General features: G+C 40.8%; 2 pseudogenes; one reads left to right on the forward strand and one right to left on the reverse strand.

Annotated features, from left to right (window-relative positions):
- The first annotated feature begins 3,809 nt into the window (after positions 1-3,809).
- Positions 3,810-5,096, forward strand: LOC125549006 (uncharacterized; annotated as a pseudogene).
- Positions 5,097-6,436: 1,340 nt separating this feature from the next.
- LOC125549007 (eudesmanediol synthase-like) lies at positions 6,437-9,708 on the reverse strand (annotated as a pseudogene).
- Positions 9,709-10,613: the final 905 nt, after the last annotated feature.

The raw sequence follows: 10,613 nt of genomic DNA on the forward strand, positions 1-10,613 counted from the left end.
AATGGTGCGGGTTATGATGGGTAAAGACAACCCAACTACGACAGCAATCAAGAGAGGAGAATTCATCAGAGAAACCAAGATTACACCGATGTTGTCGGCGCAACCAGGGTTTTTCTAGCTCCACTCATCGGTGGCCCTTTGATGACTATATTTTCTCCCCATGGGCCATGCTTACTCGAAGCTACAGGGGCTGCCTACGTTTACATGGCCCAGTGTTAACCAGAATAGTCTGATTTTTTCACCGAAGCTGCCCCTTATGATAGCCAACTCATTTTCGAGTAAACAAACAATTAATTAGGTAGCAATCAACGGCCCAAAACTACTCGAACATGTGATATAACAGCCAAGAACGCTAAGGGCGTGTGAGGGGTGGATAATGGCTTAGTTTTTTACTGTCCTAAATTGACCTTGCCTGATTAAAGAGATTGATAAGTGGACCGTCATTGTTAAATTTCCAACACATATCCTAGTGGAGGAACTTCCAGGCTATCCTAGGTTTGATTTAGTCAATGAGAGGGGTCATTACTAATGTAATTGAGTGGAATGAGAGATTGGAGGCTTTTCACATGCTACATGAGATTTGGGTTCAGATCAGAAAATCGCACACCCAATGGTGCAGGTGGAATATCTTACATCAGATAACATCCTGCTTTGGACTAGCAGGGGATGTTCCAAACTTTCTACGAAATTGTGTGAGTTAAAGTGTTTTGCGGAGATGCTTCCAAGATACCACATGAAAGAATGTTTTGGCATGGATGAGTAAAAAAAGTAACATATGTAATACTTCTACCAATCAATCGGGAAGGAATAGTGGTGGAGATAGAAAAGTGGCTATGGATGCCTTAAAGGAGGTTGAATTCGTAAAATAAGATGATGAAAGGATGGACATGAATGGGGTTGTACACTATTGGTTTGAACAACTATAAGTCACAAGGGTTGTATATTCCGCAAGGAAGTTTGTATAGCAAAATGGTACAAGTCTGGACTAGTGTTGCAAGAGGAAAGCATAAAGGCAAAGTTGACACCCTATGTAACCCCTTTCAAATTAACTATTGATGAGGAGTGCATGCAAACAGAAGAGGGAGTCAGTCAGGTAGAAGATGAACAACAGATGATGTTTGGAATGAAAATCAAGAAAAGTAAGTGTTAATGAAAAACAAGTGCGAGAAAATGTGGACAATGAGACTTTGATGGACATGATGTCTTCATATTTCCCAGCTGATGTGCCACATCTTATGTGCATGTTTCCTGATCAAAGTCCACGGATGCATTTCCTAGCTAAAGTGTGAGCCTTTGTGTTTGAATCACGTTTCTCATGGATGATGACCATCTTGTGGCAACAAGACCCAATTGAGGGACATACACTACAGATGTCGACTGTGAGCCTATGTGTTATAAGTAGAGTTTGGATGATGATCTTCTTTGTGTGAAGTGATCACTTTGATTCGTTCCTATCTTGCAAGGGTTCATAGTTAGAGGCGTTTTATATTTGGTGATTCATACAAACCTGACATTATTCGACCCAGCAGTGCTATATCGAGTCCCATTGTCTCATGCGGATCCTACCGTGCGTGTAACATGGTCGATACGGAGCAAACACGCACCCGATGTCACTGGTTTAGGTTGGCCCTGTGCGAGGCACGACATGGCACATTTTTATCCCGTTTCACCTTTTCATTTCTTTCCGCATAGTTGGATCAAGCGCACATGGGTTGGGCGTCAAGGTCTTTTTTCGTTCTTCCTAGTTTTGTTCAATTTTCTTTTCGATTTTTTCTTTCCTTTTTCCATATTCCCTTTGTATCTTTATCTTTTCGCTCTTTCCATTTAATTTTTATAGTGGATATTGTTTCCTTTATGTGTTGTATTTTTATTTTCACCATCCATTTCCAATTTCATGATTTAAAAAAATCCATGCACATTCAGGGACATTTTCTTAATTTTTTTGAATACTTTAAATTTATGAACATTTGAGAAGTGTGGATATTTGTAAAATTCATGAAAATATTCAAACTTTTATGAACCATTTTATATAATCATGAATGTTTAAAACTAATGATTTTATATAAAATTAATATTGTAAATATTTATAAATATTTCCAAAATTCATGAATATTCGTAATTTGCTAAAAAGTTTTAAAATTCTTAGAATTCATTGATTTTTCTATGAAACAATAATATTTTCTGGAAACAATTAAAATTGGTTCAAAGCCGGGCATGGTCCCGCCTAGATGCTTCCTTTTGTTGAGATAAACTCCGAAGCTTTTTATTCAACCATCACAAGGTTTATAGGGACGAAATCAAATCCACCGGGCCGACCTAGCCAAACATGACGACCAACCCTAGGGATAATGCATGCTTCGCGAGTTTGTGAGCATCGACGTTCGAGATCCTAAGTTCATGAATAATATTACAATTAGTAAGAGTGTTCTTCCTATGTATGATGGCACCATAGACCGCGGGATTCTTTTGATGAATGTCCTCGACGATCACCTTGCAGTCCGACGCCACGTGTATTCTTCTCTCATAAAGATCATCAACCAGCGCCAAGGCCGCTCTGATAGCCAAACATTCTAGTGCCAAAATCTTTGGAAACACGAGTGTTGAGCATTTTGTTACCAGGCCTAAACCAGGTGATGGGCCAACCGAAAGGAGCCCAGTAACGATTGCTACAACGCCGAGGTGCGCGTTTGCTCACACGCGGAAAAGGGCGTCTCCCGCTGCGTATGCACTTTGGGCTGGCCCAACTAGTTCCTCTTTGGTTTTGGGAAAGTTCTAGAACCTTCTTAGAATGGTTTATTATTTATTATTTTCTTTTCGGTTTTTCTGATTTTTTCTCATTCGTTTAATTTATATTTTTCATTTTCATTCCTTCTTCTTTTTTCATGTTCATTTTTATTTTCATTTATTATTTATTATTCATTATTATTTTTATTTTGTGAACATCTTTTCAAATTTGTGAATATTTCTAGAAAACATGAATTGGTTTTTAAATTATAAATTTTTTTCGATTTTGCAGAGATTTTTTCAAATTCTTGAACATTGTTTTAAAAATGTATGATCATTTTTCTTAAATCGCGTACATTATCAAAGCCGTGAACATTTTTTAACTTTTTATGAAAGTAGCCCACATTTTTTTTGGAATAGACAACATTTTTTGAAATTTGGTATCATGTTTTGAAATTCATCAACATTTTTTGAATACATATACATTTTTCTAAATCAGGAACATTTTTTGAACCAGTGAACTTTTTTGTAATTCATGAACATTTTATAATTTTTGTAAAAATTTGCTAAACATTTAAGAACATTTTTTGAAGTAGCAAACATTTTTAGAATACATGAGAATTTTTTATAAAATCATGAACATTTTTTGATTTCCCGAACATTGTTTGTGCAAAATTGTGAACATTTTTCTGAAAATGCAAACAGTTTTTTTTCTAATCATGAGCAAGTTTTTAATCCACAAAGCATGTTGTAATACCTTTAAAATTTATCAAAATTTATTGATAGATTTGGAATTTTTTTGAAATGGCGAATTATTTTAAAGAAGAAAAAACACAGAAAAGCATAAAAAACAAAAAAAGATATAAAAACATTTGGTGTGGCGCCGCCGCGCCTGGGCCCAAAAGGACTGCCTTGCCGTTGATGTCCAAGGTTTGGCGCACGCAAACAACGAGAGTACGTACATGTCCCGATTACCCCCTCCGACTCAGACCAACGCGCCAGCACCCAGCAGCAGCGGCGGCGGCGAGAAAGCAACCAGAGCGTTCGCCATTGTTCCGCTCCCTCTCTCTCTCCGATAGTGCGAGGCAGAAGCGCCGCTGATGGATTCGCCGTCACTCCTGACCATGCACCTGCGCGGGTCTGCTTCGCCGCCCGACGTCGCCACGTCGGTGGCAATCGAGGTGGAGGGAGGCGACGGGGTGGACCTCGCCCAGGTGGGCCTCGCGCTGGGGCTGGACCCGGCCACCGTCGGCCTCAATGGCTACTTCCTCAGCTGCGGCTCCGGCCACGTCTCTTTGACGGTCACCTGGGGCGAGCTCCTCGCCTTCTTCGCCGCGGGCGGGCAGCCCACGGGTGCCGACCCTGCCGCGCCCGTCGCCGTCGACGGCGGGCCCGTGCCTTCGCCTCCAGGTGCGCCTCCCTTTCTTGGAAGATTGCATGTATTATTTGCGGCGATCGAAGCTACATTGTGCGCGCGAGATGTCATTAGCACCTGTTCTCTGATTCTCTGACTTTCTTGCTCCTTTAAACTAGTAGCATAAATAATTGTTCAGGGTCCAGTTGTTCAGTTTCATATGTTAGTACAAATTATATAGTAGTACTAAGTACTATCCTATTTGAGCAAGTTGGATACTGATTATCACTGAATGCATTGGGATATTAAAGTGTCGCGGTAGCTATCAACTCGACTGTACTGTTCTTGTTCATAGATTTGCAGCATTTTCATGTGGTTGTTGCGAAGCAATTATCTCACATCAAGTGTTATTTCCTGATCATGTGATTCAGTACGTCATCTGTTTATGCTACAAGAATGCGTTTATGTCCACTGCACTTGAAGAAGTTAAACAAAATATATTTCCACGAAATTTTGATCTGAATCTGCAAATAATATCTCTGTTAGAGCCCAGAGTTGTTCTGTCCTCAAAGCGAAAGCCTGGGTTGGAGACCGAAAATTGTTCCAAGAAGAGTAAGCTCCAACACAACAGCTCCGCTCGCTCAAAAGGAGGCGAAGAGCTACTTACCGATGAGATCACCCTTGGTTTGAAGAGAAGACTCACATTGGACGAGGCTAGTCCATATAAGAAGATTAAACAAGTAGACTACAGCTCAGGCTCTGGTGAGTGACAACTGACAACTGACCAAATCTCTCAAGAGTCTTCACCAGTTACTGTATTTATTATATTCACCAATAATCTAGCAAATATTCTGAAATCTGAAAGGTTCTTGTTTGGTTTATTGCATTGGTTGGTTGATCAATGGAGTAGAAGCACAGCAGTCAGTTAAATACTCTTGCAGCTTCGCCATCAGTCACGACAAAGCGGCCATCGAATGATGAGATGGTCATCTCACTGTCGCGCAAGGGAGTCTGGTGATGCCAGTCTATTCTTGCAGATTGATATTTTAGTGTTACTCAAAAGAACTCGCGGACGTATATGGTGATGAGCAACATGTCAAAGAGGCGCAGTGACGTAGTGACTGAGATTTGATTATCACCTTGTCGCAAGTCATTGTTACTCGAAACAACTCCAGAGTTATGATGATAAACTGGCATCGCTAAGAGGCCTAGTGAGATTTGGTGATTCCCCATTACCATCATGTAGTTAGTTTGGTCCGGAGTCATAGTTTCTGGTTTGTATACACAGCGCTAGTCACAATAGTTTCAGGTTTGGATACAGTGCTAGTTAGAATAGTTGTACAATGGAGTATTTCTTTTGTACATCGCAGTATTTGATATAATGCCAGAGAACTTGCCGATGTCTTTCTGTGAACATAATAATGGCTGGCCTGACATGTGTACATTTTGCCTGCAACACGATAGCGCTACTAGCACCGTCAAATCTGTAATCAGTGCATTTGTTGCAAGACACTAACATTTTTTTTTTCGAGGAATAGCAACTGCTGTTTGGTTTGATTGTACTGTATGCACAATTATTCAGTATTTCACAATGCATATGCATGCTGGAGATACAAAAAAGAGAGAGAAGAAGCATTCAGTATTTCGCCACACAGAGATGGGTTACTTGATATGATTAATACCCATGTAAATCCCTGAAGAATTGTACCTTTTTTGGGGATAATAATTATAAATTTTGGGGTACATGATTGTATACACAAACGAGAGCAAAAGAGATCTGCATACTACCAACAAAAGTTAGGTCTAAGGTCTTCTATATATTATTAGAGTATATTCCATTTTTTACCTCATCTTCTGAAATGTTGATTTGGATTACCTCGTTCAAGTTATTTTCATCCATTCTACCAGTATTTTCATCCATTTTACCCCATTAACCCAACTTGTGCCGCATTTTATCTTTTATTTGTCTACATTCTGTCATGCTGGTGCCGCATCGCATGTTTTTATTTCGCAACCGGTTTCTCCACGCACTTGTCAGCACTCCAGGTTTGGCTAGAATGAATTTATGACATCGTAAAAATTGATTTCAATTGATGACAGTTTAAAGGAATGAACTGAATATACTGTAAATGTATTTAGACTTCTTTAAGGGAAAATGTATGTAGACTTGAACATATATGATGAGCACACTGTGACATGGATAATGATACATTCGGTGGGGTGTGTTTATTTTGTCGATCTAGCTGGGCTTAGGCTGTAGCCGCACATAGATGAGTTACCTTATTACATGGACATCATGGATATGTACTTAAGTGTACATGGCAGCATCGTATCCATCTTGGTTGATTACAACATAGCCTAAAGGGGTACCGGATTGAGGAAGAGTGCGGTGACGAGGTCCTTTAGGTCGCTACCAAAGGTGTAGGCATCCCTGCCTTTGAGATAAATGATCTCGTTTGTCCTGCTGCCGGCAATAGTGCACGGTCTATCTCCATGGTCACCTGGTTCAATATTCTCCACCTATTCTCTAGGAGTGCGGCGAAAGCCGCCATAGCTTCATCACCTGTTGAGTCGTTCTCTATCATGTAGCACTCCACGGCGCTAGGCATATCCTTCTTGTGCTTTCCCAACTGCATACATATGTAGGTGAAAGGGGTACATCTGATGAGTATACACATATGCTCATTCACCATACAATGAATGTACAACATATCACATTTTAATATGCAAACTTGTGTTTATTTTGGTGCATATATACCTAGTAAGAAGACATATCGTTGAGGAAGCGAGTGACCTGTGAACCAGCGCGGACCATTCCAGGAACTCTGTCTACCCATTCAAATACCTCTTGGGTTGCCACATCGCCATAGCCCATTAGTGTCACGAGAGTAAGCATCGGTAGACCCGAGGTCATGTTAGATATCTCCTCATGTTCCTTGAAGCTCGGCCGATATTTCTTGCTAGACAAAACAGCCTCACGTAGGTAATATTCTGATGACAGCTTGTACTGTGTCATAATTTGACACATGCGACATATGAATTAGTATCTCTGATAAATATTAGGAAGAGAGATAAAACAATTAATTGTACATACACATGCTCATACACTTTACAGGTGAATCTGTATCTCAATATAGGGCACCATACCGCTTTTTTAATGTAGGTCATGCGATACTTGTGGTTTGGTTCCAACGCATCCTCAAACTCTTTGAAATTGCCGAGAGTCTTGATGTACAACATGTGAAGATATTCCGGTAGAATAGAAACCTCATTTTCATCCCATCTACGAACAAATAGTACAATGATACCCATTAGAGATCATTATACAGAGATGGAGTGAGAGTGAGAGATAGATCTAGTAACTCATGAATCAGATAACTAGTAGTCTACCTTTGCATTGCTTCATTGAGCTTGTGACACTCCTCTAATGTGGCATGGACATCAAAAGTATCATCTAGAAGTGACACCATTCCAAACACTTTGGCGAATAGGATCCGTGCACGAGAGTAGTCCTCCTCATGGAGCATTCCATAAGTCCAAAAGTAGATCTCCACCATACGGTCACGAGCATATGGTAGCTTCATGGTCTCATATAGGTCCCTCCACCATCTGCATGTGAACATAGTTATTTAACCTAACAATCTTATAAATACCGATGACGTTTCTACTTCTTCAGGCAGGTTACCCTATCTGGTATATTGTCTAGCTAGTTGGCAAGATGATGATGTGGCAAAAGGACTATTTCGTTGAATATATGCGATTTGGTTTAAAATTAAAATCATAGCAAGACTTATTGATTCTCACACATATATATTCAATCGTCTCCAGATTCCTTTCCCTTTTCAATGCCAATAAGCAACAAAAATAGTATCATGTGTCTCCAATGTTATTTTATTTAATTTTGCAAAAAATCACAAAAATGTATAGTATGTCTTGCACAGTGAAAGAAAACCCACAACGGGTCACTCCAAAACCAATGTCAAAATCATCCATACTCTTGAGAATTAATGTCGGACTAAGCATCAATAACACTTTGCATAATTTCCAAAGACAATTTCAGCTTAAGAAACACGGTGGTAATGATCCTAAATGACAATACTTGAAGGTTAGGAGACAATATGGCACATTACAAATGGTCAGTGTCCTAAAAAGCCATCTAGCTAGCATACGGAAAGACATACACCACAATATCTACAACATAATAAACTCACATGTACGTGTTGGTTTTACTATAGTGAAGAACTAGAATAAACATCAATGAGAAAAGATCAATTTATGAGAAGAAGACTTACAATGAGAGGTCCTTGAGCTCCTTGAGGTGAAGGATCCTAACGAGGTTAAAGTTCAGCCTAGAAAGCTCTAGCAACATGCCATCGTACACCCCCTCTTGCTCATACTCATCAATGTAGTGCATGGTTTCAATCCTTCTTGTGAACCGTGGGAGGGGGATGTCTAGGGCACGGGAGATCTGCTCTGCAATTGGTGACCTGACGTTGCCTTTGATAGCCTCCAGGTGCCCCCCCTTGCAAAGGCGATGGCATCGTCAAGAGCGACCTCACCTGGTGTTGCCATGTGAGCTGCATTGTACAAGCTCAAAAGGCCCCTCGGGTCATTGCCGAGGCTTTCACTGAAACTACCTTGGTCCTCTCTGAATTTATCAAATACATCTGCATGCACATTGATTCAAACATATCTTATCAACAGACGTGACATGCATGTTTTGAGCTGCTAAAATAACACGGCTTGATTCAAAAGGGTTACTGATTAGCGACACTATGCACTTACTACTTACCCTCAGATGCCCAAAGTCCATGTTGCCGAAATAGGCGAAACTTAAGTGTGGTGATGTGTAGGCTATTGGAGCCGTCAATCTCCGCCTGCTCTACATGCACAAGGTTTAGTGCCTCTTCAATCTCTTCACGGAAGTGATTGTCTATGCCTAGTCGCTCAAGTGTGTCCACATATGTTAGTGCATCGGCTATGGTCATGGCGTCCTTGCCCCCCTTGAACGCCTGACGTACTTGCCCTTTGAGTTGCTCCGCCCGCTCTCTCATCCAATCCTCCAGCCTCTGCTGGAAACAACTCAATATTAATCTTTGGATGTCAATCGTGCGGGTAGGATAAAATCATTAACTTGGTCTATCCCACGAAAAAGAACTTCCTTACTGAAGTTTCATGTAGCATATTTTACTCATAAGCTGTGTGTTGTCATTTGCGCAGTATTTGGTTTCCTATGACCGTATTGAATTAATATCATGTACATAAAAAAGTTGACGAAATTCAGTGTAGAGCATGGATGGTCCACGAAGCATGGCCTAATTGATCAACATGTAGCAGCTTCAAAATCCTTGATTCTAGAGTACTTGAAAGTTCTACCCGATAATCAAAATCAAATCATTGAAAGATAATGCATATAGTTAACGTGCGCGCATGTTAGTGTAAGCATGCATGCATGCATACCTGTGAGATAGGAGGGACGTAGGTGACAAAGAAGTCACCCCACACCGAGGGCGCAAACTTCTCGCTAGTGTCGGCGCCCCCGGAGGCCACCTGCACATGCTGCTGCCATCGGCTTTGGTCACCATCTCGTGGCCGTTCACGACAGAAGCAGCCTGGATCAAGGGCGCCATTCAAAGGGTGTTGCAGTAACAATAATGTATTTGCTTTCTCAGCTGGTTGCAAATACTTATACTCCCTTCATTTCAAAATATAGTGCACCCGCACTTTCTGAGGTCTAACTTTGACTATAAATTTAACCAATGAGACCAACTATGGCGGGAGAAAAAATATATAATTGAAAACTTCTTTCGAATACAAATTCACTGATATAATTTTTGTTTCCGCCGTAATCGGTTTTGGTAGTTAAAGATAGAGAAAGCACTACATTGTGGAATGGAGGGAGTAACAACTAGTGCTGTAGTGAGGTACCACAAGCAGTGCTTGCTGCAGGTGATTTATCTGAGGCTGCAGGGATCTCTATTTATAGACCTATAGTTGTATCAACTGTTTGCATTGTAGTACTTCACATGAGCCTATAATTAAGCAGGCCCCCGTGATTATCCACATGGTACCAAACCATTTGAAGGACGTGTCCCTTTTAATTAATACTTGGCGTTAGATATGGCTCATGCAAAATGCGTGTAACATAACTAAGTACATTATTCTCTGTACTCGTGTAGGATGTGCATGTAGCCACGTACCCTATGCTAGTGGTTGGCGATCAAGAAGAAAAGAACCGATTTTTTATTAATAGTAATTATTAACCCAGTAATTTGGAAACTAGTGACGGGCAGGTGGAAATTTTAAAAATAGTAAGACGCTAACTACAATGGCGTCCACAGCTGGATGCTATCGAGGACAGCGTCCACTCAAGTGCTTCGCCGAGCCACCAGATCCGACTAAACCGAGTCTTTCCTAATGATAGATAGAAGTTGCGCGAGGTTTAAAACCCTAGTACGGATGCATTCTTCGCTCCTGGACCTCACCATACGGTAAGCAATCTCTGGCAGCCGGCAACGCCGATCATCACAGGAGT

This window comes from Triticum urartu, chromosome 3A (genome assembly GCF_056163025.1).
Source record: "Triticum urartu cultivar PI428250 chromosome 3A, HENAU_Tu73, whole genome shotgun sequence".
In the NCBI taxonomy this organism is placed as follows: Eukaryota; Viridiplantae; Streptophyta; class Magnoliopsida; order Poales; family Poaceae; genus Triticum; species Triticum urartu.